At 41.3% G+C, this 12,489-nt stretch overlaps 1 long non-coding RNA gene across 1 annotated transcript; it reads left to right on the forward strand.

The window, feature by feature from the left end:
• Positions 1-1,028: 1,028 nt before the first annotated feature.
• LOC140711445 (uncharacterized) lies at positions 1,029-4,457 on the forward strand. Its single transcript, XR_012092656.1, has 3 exons — positions 1,029-1,341; positions 2,875-2,946; positions 3,593-4,457. It is a non-coding gene; the product is annotated as an uncharacterized lncRNA (long non-coding RNA).
• Positions 4,458-12,489: the final 8,032 nt, after the last annotated feature.

Genomic DNA, 12,489 nt, shown 5'->3' on the forward strand with positions numbered 1-12,489 from the left:
TTGAGAAATGAAAATATAGATTTCAGAAGCCACTGGGAAAGGAAGATTTACAGGACCAAATAACTGACAAAAAATGTTAACTTGCCAGAGAAGAAAGACTCAAAAATGTTCTATTGGCATAAACCTGGATGAACAGGAGAATGAGGGTGCCTGTGTAGGGGAGTGAAAATTATTTTCTCCTCTACCCTTCATAGGTTTCTAGCTGGGTCTCCCTGTTAGGGGTGTTGGAACCAGAGCGACTCCATCTTGAGTGAGGGATAGGAAAAATGAGGCTGGGACCTGCGGGGCTGCATTCCCAGAAAGTTAGGTATTCTTAGCCTCTAGGTGTTAAGGCAACAGGTTGATAATGTTTACTAAACAGACCCAGACTTATGAGTATCCTGATATCCCAACATCTTGAGAACAGAAGCATTCCTAATTTCGCTTTAAAGATAACATCAATTCTTGCAAAATAAAGTAATTAAGAAAATTAACCCTTTATCATAGACCCTTGCAGCAGAGTACATCTCCCCATGATCTTTTTTTTTTTTTTATCCTGTATGTAAACAGGATTTATCCTTATACACCTAGGGAGGACGCGTTTCCCCTCTTACTTTCGAGAACGCCCTGCTCTATGAGTAGCTATTATGTCACCACTTTACTTCCTTAATAAATTTACTTTTACTTTGCACTGTGGACTTGCCCTGAATTCTTTCTTGCGGGAGATCCAAGAACCCTCTCTTGGTGTCCGGATCGGGACTCCTTTCCGGTAACATAGCTGTGTTGCCCAGGCTGGTCTTGAACCCCTGGCCTCAAACCGTCCTACAGATTGGACCTCCGAAAGTGCTGGGGTTACAGGCGTGAGCCACTGTGCCCAGCTGAAACAATCTTTATAAAGGTGAATTAAAGCTGTGGGAGATGAGACCAGAAAAGAGGCACCAGGATGAATGGATTTTGGTGGAGAATGAGCCACAGATACGCGATCTTGAGGCAAATGGTGGGGCCTAATCCTGCCTTCTCAGCCCTCGGGATGGGAGACAAGGCTAGAGAAGAGGAGGCTGGTGTGAAAACGCCGGGAGGGTGAGTTCTGGCAAACATGGGGGCATCTTCAGTTTCACTTGGCACCAAAAGGAAAATTCAATGCGCATTCTTTTCTGAATGCCCAAAAGCCTAATGAGGTTTTGCTTTCTTTGTCTTCTCTTTCCGGAGCCCTCATCGAGCTTCGTTCTCAGTCACATCGTAAGGTTTTAGAGGCGCTTGGCACTGAGGACACTGTGGTGCCACAAAAATAGACAAGCAGGGCATGTACGCTGAAGTTGGAAGAGGCGTCTTCTGTATTTTCATTGCAAAATCAGAACTTCGGTGAGTTTGTTTTTTTTTTTTTTTTAAATGTTTGGGCCCCTGTTTTCCCGATGCCCCAACTAAGAGCCCCACCTGCCCCTGGGAATCCCAGCACGGCCTTTTAACCGAGCGCTGCTTCTCAGTCTTCATGAGAGCCCGGAGCTCTGTGCTCCGCTCTTTCCTGTCCTCCCATGCTGGCCTTGTGCTTTCGTGACTGGATCAGGCTCCTGGGCTCTGTGTCTGATGCAATCAGTGCCAGCTGAATGCCTAGGCGGCCTCAGCATATGGTACAAGACACTGGGCCGGGCCCTTGCGTGTGACACCGTGGCTGTTTCAGATCCGCTGCAACCCCCGGTCTCAGTGCTGCCCACCGTCCCCTCACACTCCGGAGCCACTCTGTCCTTTTCTTTAGTGCAGCTGCTGGCTGATAAGCCTGCTCCCGCTCTCTCTAAGGCAGGGCCAAGCGCAGCTCCTGTCCCCCGAGGGCGTGTACCTTTGCACTGCCTGAGGCTGCTCCTTGGTCCCAAGTCCTCAGTGCTTTGCTTCTCAGGACACTTTTCCACTCTCAGATGAGCACTCAGAGGAGCTCTCCCAGTGGCACAGTTCCAGCCCACCTGAATCCTTTCAGAAAGGACCTCGTCCCTCTGAATGCTGGTGATCACATTTCAGCACAATTTATGAAGTGCCCGTCATAGGAAAAACTTAGAAAGCTTTTCCAGAACCACCAGGCTTAGGCACCCTTCTTTCTTTGCTTCAAAGAAACAAAGATGGTATTCAAGCATGACGTTTAAACTGTTTGGGGTCTACTCTAGAGACTTCCTCATTGTTCTGGATCATCACCCAGGTATCCAGGAGACACACATAGTGTTAAACTTCTGTTAGTTTTTCTCTTGTTAATTTGCCTTTTGTTACAGAAAGACTCCCAGCGAGGAACCCATGAAGGTGGAGGTTTATGGGAATGTCTAGATATATTTAGATATCATAAAATTGTTATTTTGCTACTCAACTTGTTCAGGAGAAGCGACAGTGTAGCAGAAAGAGGCCGACTGGGGACAGCAATCCCAATTCTGCAACCAGTGGGTTCTGTCACTGTGGGACCTTTCCATGCCTCTGCTTCCTCATCTGAAAATGAGCGGGTTGGACTAGATTTTTCACTGCAATTCCTTTAAGTTCTATCATGCGGAGGTTTTTTACATTGCTACCTTCTTATGTGACCTAGTTTTGAATTAAGAACTCCCCAGTTCCTCTTTGCCGTTGGTATTTGAGATGTAAAGAATGGAAACACTGATCCCCTCAGACCCGCAGTGCAGATAACCCTGCATTTTACGGAGACGTCAAAGCAGGAAGTGCTTGGCTGGAACATCTGCCGACAGTCTCATCTCTTTTTGCAAGATCATGATGTTCTGCATGCTTCTGTGACCTCTTATTTCACCTTGCTAAGAATTTTATGTTTATTTATTAACCTAAGGTAATGTAAATTCCATGGTGGCTCACTGAACTTCTGAGTAAGCTTTTTTTTTATTTTTATTTTTTTCCATGCTTCCTCCTGGTGAGCTCTCCCTGCAAATTTTGAAACAACTTTAAAGATGAATAAAAAGCAGCTCAGCAAATGAATCCCAGACCCCGGTAAGAGAGAGTCTCCCCCAACTCACGTAGTGAGGGGCCAGTAGTGCGCATCGTCCCCAGAACCACCGTGAGGGTGAGCCTGGTAGCGGGTAGCACCCTGCCTGTGATGAAGCCAGTGCGCTATGACGAGCAGCAACTTCTAGACCCGTGGACCACGGGCACTGCCAATGCTCCCCCTCCGGGGACGACTCCTGCCTCCCATGCAGGCCCAAACTCTGAAGCTCATCAGCTTGCTCAGAATTGGCTCAGGCTGCAATTACTTCTCTTCTCCTATCTCCACACCATTCCTTGCTGGTAGGCAGCTTCTCCTTTGAGAACCACACCTCCCTTCCCAGACTAAAGGAGACACCACCCACCCTCCTGCTGAAGGCTGCTCCCCTGGAGCCTTCTCAGCACACCTTTCTCTAGGTCCAAAAACAAAGTTCACATGCTGAATTTTTACCTTTTTTAAAGTGACTCCAAATTTTGGCACCAGCAATTCAACACTTGAATAAGATTTGAAAACCTCACAACGAATTACAAATATATTATGGGTCCTGTTGAAGGTGGTAAATTGTGGTTAATGTATTCCTCTCTCTCTCTCTCTCTCTCTCTCTCTCTGTGTGTGTGTGTGTCTGGCTGGCTGGCGGTCCTCTTCTGAGACAAGATCTTGCACTGTCACCCAGGCTGGAGAACAGTGGTGCAATCACAGTTCACTGTGCCCTTGAACTCCCGGGCTCAAGCAATCCTCCCACCTCAGCCTCCCAAAGTGCTGGAATTACAAGTGTGCACCACCTTTCCCAGGACCTTTCTATCTTTCTTTCCATATTCATTTATTCACCCAACAAATATTTACTGAATCATTACTGTGTGTTACACACTGAGATTTCAAAGCCAGAGAAGAGTTGATTTTGGTAGGAGAAATAGGAATATTAATAAATTACACCACAAACAAAGTACTGGCTGTGCCCCTGGCACTATCAGGCAAAAATCCAAAAATTCTTACTGAAAAGAAATAACAGGCCATAGTCCCAGGGCACTGGCTTAGTGTACTCCTCCCCATACTGTACAATTAAAAATGAATTATTGTACCATTTTACAGAGGAGCAAGCTGAGGCTCAAGGGGACTAATTCACTCAGTGAATTCTTCCTCCTGAAAGAAGAAAGTGGTAAAGTTGGTCTTGTCTTTTTGGCTGCAGCTAACACCCCGTCTCTCCTGACTCTCTCCAAAATGGGAAGGGTTGCCTTGACCCTTGAAGCCTTGTCCCAGGGTTCCTTGTGGCATGCTCCTAATGACGTCATGACAGCTGAATCTCCTGATCCTGCCCAGGGTCAACACGGAGGAAGGAGAGAAACCTAGGGTGTCTAGGCTGGAACTCAGGGACCTGTGGCTCCTGCGCCAAGCATGTGAAGCACCCCTTGGGCAACGGTTTCCTAGGAAAATCTGCCCTGTTCGTGCATTATTTAAAAAACAAGGGAAAGAAAACAAAGAAACCCCTTAAAGCTCTTGTAATAAATTCACCATTCCCTTATTCTGTGAACTTTCATTTATTGAACACAGGCTTTGGGAATAGAGGGATCAATAAAACTCAGCTGAAAACCAAGGCAGAGCAAGATGTCTGAATCGAACTGTGCAGTGATCATGCCCCACCCTCCCCCTGCAGGACACTGAATTGAGTGCAAACCCACATGAGAAAACACCTTCACAAGAGCTAAAATATCAGGTAAGAGATCACAGGACCCGGTTTTAGCATCATAACAAGAAAAGCGGCATGGAAGAGGGTAGGAAGGACAATCCTGCACTGCACGCACTGTTCTTCCCCCCAGACCAGGCAGCTCAGTGCGGAGGGACCAGGCAGCTCAGTGCGGAGAGAGAATCTTTGTGCTTGGGAAAGGGAGAGGGAGGTGAGTGTGGCACTTCCCTTTGGAACTCACTGCCGGCCCCACCACAGGGGAACACAGCACTGGGCAGACTTCCATGCCCTCAATTCCAGGCCAGTGCTCACAAATGGAAAATTTAGATCTGCCCCAGGCCAGAGGGGAATCCACCACCCCAGTGGGAAGAACCCAGTATCCAGCCTGCTTCATCACTGGGCCGATTAAAGTAGTTGCTAGGCCTTAGTGACCGTGGTCCTTTGGTAAGCCCTAGTGCTGTACTAGTCTGAGAGGTTGTGGGCTTGGGGTACAACCCAGCCTGACACCAGCTGCAGCAGGCATGGGAGTGCCCACATCACACCTCTCCCAACTCCAAGCAGAACATTGGAAAGAGACTCCTGCTCAGAAGAAGGAGAGAGAAGGGTACAGAAGATTTTGCCTTGGAACTTGCTACCAGCCCTGCCACAATAAAAGAGAGCATTAGGGAAACCTGGAAGCCCTCAATTTTAAGCTGTTGCTCCTGGGCAATGTGTGTAAAGCCTCACTGGGCCAGTAGGGGATCTGCTACAACAGTGAGACAGACCTCAGTCCTGGCCAACTTCACCACTGGCTCACTAAAGTTGCCTTGGGCCTTGAATAACCATCAGTGGAAGTCAGGCAGTAGCTGTCTTAGGCCTTGACAAGCCCTGATACTGCACTGGCCTGGGAGGTCACGGGCTTCAAGTGTGATCCAGCATGGTGCCAGCTACAGTGGCCACGGGAGTGCTCTTGTCATCCCGCCTCCAACTCCAGACTTACAGAATGGAGACAGAATCCTTCTGCTTGGGAGAAAGAAAGGGAAGCGAATGAGGGACTTTGCCTGGAAACCCAGAGAATTCTCCCTAATCTTACCCAGGAACATCACAGGTAGGTGTTTAGGAGTCTGCAAAAAAAATTACAGCATATCTGAGCTTAGGGTGTTTTCTTGGATTAAATAAGGCACCAGGGACCAACCCTGGAGGGATGAAGACATGTGACCTCTCACGAAATTCAAAACAGTTTTTATGAGGAAGCTCAATGAATTTCAAACAACACAGAGAGGCAGTCAAAAAATGTATGAGTATTTAACAAAACGATTGAAATAATTTTTAAAAATCAAACAGAAGCCTTGGAGCTGAGAAATTCAATTGATGAGCTGAAAAGTGCAATACTGTCTTAACAGTAAAACTGATCAACAAGAAAAAAATCCATGAACTCAAAGATAAGCTATTTGAAAATATACAGTCAGAGAAGGGAAAAGGAAAATAATTTTTAAAAGACACAGGACACTTATAAGATCTAGAGAACAATCTCAAAAGAACAAATCTAAGAGTCATTGGCCCTTAAAGAGGAGTAGAAATTTGATTCAAAGAAATAACAACAGGGAACTTTCCAAACCTAGACAAACATATGAATATCCAGGTACAAGAAGGTCAAAGGTCACCAAGCAGGTTTAACCAAAATAAGACTACCCCAATGCATGTAATAACCAAACTCCCAAAAGTCAAAGACAAAGAGAGGATCCTAAAAGCAACAAGGGAAAAGAAGCAATAACATCTAAAGGAGCTCCAGTACATCTGGCCACAGACTTCACAGTGAGAGCATTTACAGGCCAGAAGGAAGTGAGATAACATATTCAAAGTGCTGAAGGAAAAAACTGCCAACCAAGAACTGTAACCAGCAAAGTTATCCTTCAAACATAAAGCAGAGTTAAAGACTTTCCTGGACAACAAAAGCTAATGGAATTCATCACCACCAGACATGTCTTACAAGAATGCTAAAGAAGTTCTTCAATCTGAAAGAAAAGGATACTAATTTGCAACAGACAGACATGTATAAAACTCACTGGTAAAAGCAAGTACACAGACAAATTCAGAATACTCTAATAATGTGATTGTGATGTAGAAATTCATATCTTTAGTATAAAAACTAAAAAAAAAAAATCCATTAAACATAATGGTAACTACCACAATGTGTTGAGAAATAGGCAATATAAAAAGATGTAAATTAAGACAATAAAAACCTAAATGTAGAAGGAAAGATGCAATTAAAACGCAGAGTTTTTCAGCTTTTCCTTGCTTGTTTGTTTCTTTTCTCTTCTTTGCAGTCAAAGTTAAGTTGTCATCAGTTCAAAATAACTTATTATAACTGTAAGATGTTTCGAGTAAGCTTCATGGTAATCACAAAGCAAAACCTATAATAGTACAGTAAGAATAAAAGGCAAAGAATTAAAACATACTACCAGAAAAAAAATCACTCTCCACAAAGAAAGATATTAAGAATGGAAGATGGAAGGAAAAACAGGCATTACAAAATAGTCAGAGAATAAATAGCAAAAAGGCAGTATTAAGTCTTTATAAATAATAACATTAAATGTAAATAAACTAAATAATCCAATTAAAAGACATTAAGTGGCTACATTTTTTAAAAAACTCAACTGTATGCTGACTACAAGAAAGGCACTTCACCTATAAAGACACATATAGACTGACAGTGAAGAGATGGGAAAAGATATTTCCTGTAAATGGAAACCACAAAAAAGAAGGAGTAGCTATGATTTTATCAGATAAAATAGACTTCAAGTCAAAAACTGTAAAAACAGACAAAGAAGGTAATTATGTAATAACAAAAGGGTTGATTCAGCAAGATGATATGACAATTATAAATATTTATACACCCAACATTGGGTCACCAAAATACGTAATGCAAATATTAATAGATCTAAAAGAAAGACAGACCTCAATACAGTAAGAGTTAGATACTTCAACACGCCACTTTAGATCATTCAGACAGAAAATCAACAAAGAAACATTAGAATTAACTGACACTCTAAACCAATGGACCTGACATTTACAGAACATTTCATCCAGCTTCTGCAAAATACACATTCTATTCATCACATGGAATATTCTCCAGGATGGATGATGATATGTTAGGCCACAAAACAAGTTCTCAAAAAATTCAAAAAAATCAAAATCATATCAAGTATCTTTTTGACCACAATGGAATAAAACTAGAAATTAATGACAAGGCAAACTTTGGAAATTTTCCAAATACATGGAAATTGGCTGGGCACAGTGGCTCACACCTGTAATCCCAGTTCTTTGGGAGGCTGAGGCAAAACAGTTGCTTGAGCTAAGGAGTTTCAGACCAGCCTGAGCAACATGACAAAACCCCATCTCTACAAGAAATACAAAAATTAGCTGAGTATGGGGGCACCTGCCTGTAGTCCCAGCTACACGGGAGGCTGAAGTAGGAGGGCTGCTTGAGCTCAGGAGGTCAAAGATGCAGTGAGCCATGATCACACCATCACACTCTAGCCTGGGTGACAGAATGAGGCCCTGTCTCAATAAACGAATAAATAAATAAATAAATGGAAATTAAACAATATGCTCCTGAATGACCATTAGGTCAATTAAGAAATCAAGAAGAAAATGTTAAAATTTCTTAAAACAAATAAAAATGGAATTTCCAATACCAAAACCTATGAGATGCAGCAAAAGCAATACTAAAAGAGAATTTTATAGCAATAAATGCCTACATCAAAAAAGTAGAAAGACTTCAAATAAACCTAATGATGTACCTCAAGGAATTAGGAAAGCAAGAACAAACCAAACATAAAATTAGAAAGAAAGAAAAAATAAAGATTAGAGCATAAATAAATGAACTTGAGACTAAAAAATACAAAAGATCAACAAAACAAAAAACAATAAATGTTTAGCTATACTAAGAAAAAAAGAGAGAAAATCCAAATAAATAAAGTCAGAGACAGACAAGGGGCCATTACTACAGATACCACAGAAATACAAACACTCACTAGAGACTCTTACGAACAACTTTATACCAAAAAATTGAAAAACCTAGAAGAAATGGATAAATTTCTAGACACATACAGCCTACCAAGATTGAAACATGAAGAAATAGAAACCTGAACAGAACAATAATGAGTAATGAGAGTTGAAGCTGTAATAAATAGTCTCCCATTAAAGAAAAGCCCAGGACCTGATGTCTTCATTGCTAAATTCTACCAAACATTCAAAGAAGAATTAATGCTGATTCTACTCAAACTATTCCTAAAATTGTAGAGGAGGGAATACCTCTGAACTCATTTGATGAAGCCAACATTACTAATACCAAAACCAGACAAGAACACAAAAACAACAAAAAAAGAAAACTACAGGCCAATATCACTGATGAACGTAGAAGCAAAAATCCTCAACAAAGCACTAGCAAACAGAATTCAACAACACACTAAAAAGATTATTCACCATAATCAAGTGGGATTCATCTCAGGAATGCAAGGATGATTCAACATATGCAAATCAATCAATGCGATACAATACATTAACAGAATCAAGGACAAAACTATATGATTATTTTAGTAGGTAGTGGGAAAGCATTTGATGAAATTCAACTTGCTTCATGATAAAAATCCTCAACAAACTGGATATAGAAGGAACATATCTCAAAACAATAAAAGCCATATATGACAAACACACAGCTAACATCATAGTAAACAGGGAATAATTAAGACTTTTCCTCTAAGATCTAGAACAAGACAAGAATGCTTATTTTCACCACTTTTATTCAACATAGTACTGAAATTCCTAGCCAGAACAGTTAGGCAAGAGAAAGAAATAAAAGGCATCCAAATTGAAAAGGAACAAGTCAAATTGTTCCTGTTTGCTGGTGACATGATTTTATATTTTAAAAACCCTAAAGACTCTACCAAAAAAACTTTTAGAACTGATAAACAAATTCAATAAAGTTGTAGCATACAAAATCAACATGTAAAACCCAGTAGCATTCCTATATGCCAACAGCGCACAGCCTGAAAAATAAATCAAGAAAGCCATCCTATTTACAATACCTACAAAAAATTAAAATACCTAAGAATAAGTAGTGAAATTTCCAAAGAAATTTCAGTTTTACTTCTAGAGATAGTTCCCAAGAAGTATAATATCTCCAAAATTAGAACTGTGAAACACTGGTGAAAGAAGTTGAAGGGGACACACGTAAAAAGGAAAGATATCTCATGTTCATGGATTGGAAGAATTATTATTATTAAAATGTCCATACTACCCAAAGTGATCTACAGATTCAATATAATCTCTATGAAAATACCAATAATTGGCCAGGCGCAGTGGCTCATGCCTGTAATCCCAGCACTTTGGGAGGCCAAGGCGGACAGATCACCTGAGGTCAGGAGTTCGAGACCAGCCTGGCCAACATAGTGAAATCCCGTCTCTACTAAAAATACAATAAGTGGCCAGGCATGGTGGCACATGCCTGTAGTCCCAGCTGCTCAGGAGGCAGGAGAATTGCTTGAACCCAGGAGGGGGGGGGTTGCAGTAAGCTGAGATGGCACCACTGCATTCCAGCCTAGGTGACAAAGCAAGACTCTGTCTCAAAAAAACAAAAAACAAAACAAAAAATCCAAGAATATTCTTTACAGAAATAGAAAAAAAAAAAAAATCCTAGAATTAACATGGAACCACAAAAGACTCCGAACAGCCAAAGCAATCCTGAGCAAAAAGAACAAAGCTGGCAGCATCACAATCTCTGACTTCAAATTGTACTACTTAGCTATAGTAACCAGAACAGCATGGTACTGGCATGAAAACAGACGCCTAGACTAATGGAACAGGATAGAGAACCCAGAAATAAGTCCACCAAACTTTCAAAGAAGAATTAATGCCAATTCTACTCAAACCAATCCTAAAATGTAGAGGAGGGGCTACCTCTGAACCCATTCAATGAAGCCCGCTTATTTTTGACAAAGATGCCAAGAACATACATTAGGGAAGGGACAGTCTCATTAATAAATAGTACTGGGAAAACTGAATATTGATATCCATATGCAGAAAAATGAAGCAAGACTCCTATCTCTTGCCATATACAAAAATCAAACCAAAATGAATTAAAGACTTAAATGTAAGACCTAAAATTATGAAACTACTACAGGAAAACACTGGGCAAACACTCCAGGACATTGGTCTGGGCAAAGATTTTTTTAGTAAGACCTCAAAAGCACAGGCAACAAAAGCAAAATGGACAAATGGAATTAAGCTAAAAAGCTTCTGCACACCAAAGGAAACAATCAATGGAGTGAAAAGACAACTCACAGAATGGGAGAAAATATTTCCAAACTATCCATCTGACAGAATATATGAGGAAATCAGGTGACTCAACAGAAAATAAAAACCCAAATAATACAATGAAAAGAGGCAAATGATCTGAATAGACTTTTCTCAAATGAAAATATGCAAATGACCAACAGGTATATGAAAATATGCTCAACACCACTAGTCATAAGGGATATGTAAATCAAAACCACAATAAGATACCATCTCACCCCAGTAAAAATGGCTGTGTTCAAAACGACAAAAAATAACAGATACTGGCAAGCAAGCCAAGGAAGGCGAACTCTCATGCAATGTTGGTGGGAATGTAAATTAGTATAGCCATTGTGGAAAACAGTATGGAGTTTTCTCAAAAAACTAAAAATAGAACTACCCTATAATCCAGCATTCCCACTACTGGGTATTTATCCAAAAGAAAGGAAATCCACATATCAAAGAGATATCTGCCCTCCCATGTTTATGGCAGCACCATTCACAATAGTCAAAATAGGCCCTCAACCCAAGTGTTCGTGAACAGGTGAATGGATAAGGAAAATGTGGTCTATACACAATGGAATATTATTCTGCCAAAAGAAGAATGAAATCCTGTCATTTGCGGCAACATGGATGGAACTGGAGGACATTATGTGAAGCGAAATAAGCCAGGCACAGAAAGACAAATATCACATGTTCTCATTCACTTGTGGGAGCTAAAAAAAACCAGCTAATCTCATGGAGGTAGAGAATAGAATGACAGCTACCAGAAGCTGGGAAGAGGACGGGAGTGGGAGGATGAAGGGAGGTTGGTTTATGGGTACAAATATATAGTTAGATAAAAGAAATAAGTTTTAATGTTTGATAGCACAGTTAGGTGAATATAGTAAACAATAATTTATTGTATATTTTTAACTAGCTAGAAAATAATATTCTGAGTGTTCCCAACACAAAGCAATGACAAGTGTTTGAGGTGAAGGCTATCGCAATTTCCTTGATTTGATCACTACATATTGTATGAACATACATATTTTGATACATAGTGTATCAAGATATTACATGTGCTCCATAAATACATAAAATCATGTATCAATAAGGAATACATAAAATAATAATAAAAGTTAAATCTGAACATGTTTCTTCAGAAAAACAAATTTAAAACTTGGCCACCATTAGATAGAAGACATTTGCAATCACCTGGGAAGATACCTGCCAAGCCGGGCAGACTCCTGGAACTCAGTTCACACAGTAGATGTGTCTTGTTCTGCATCCAAAGGTGAGAGCCTGGCCCACTCTCTAAGCCCCGAGGTGGTCTTCCAGGGAAATGTTTAGGAATGGAGTTCTCTGAGCACCCCTGAATCCTCCATATCTTTCAACGCCTTGGTCCCAGCATTCCTGGCTGACCAAGCAAACAGCCCCTTGAATCCTCCGTGTCACCAGCACCCATCTGAGGCAGCGCTCAGAGGATGTGTTCAGAAGGTGGGGAGGCCAGGGGCCAGGAGTCCTCTGAAGGTTCCTGCCATCTAAAGGCACTGTCATCACCCCGGCCGATGCA

Source organism: Chlorocebus sabaeus, chromosome 3 (assembly GCF_047675955.1).
Source record: "Chlorocebus sabaeus isolate Y175 chromosome 3, mChlSab1.0.hap1, whole genome shotgun sequence".
Lineage (NCBI taxonomy): Eukaryota > Metazoa > Chordata > Mammalia > Primates > Cercopithecidae > Chlorocebus > Chlorocebus sabaeus.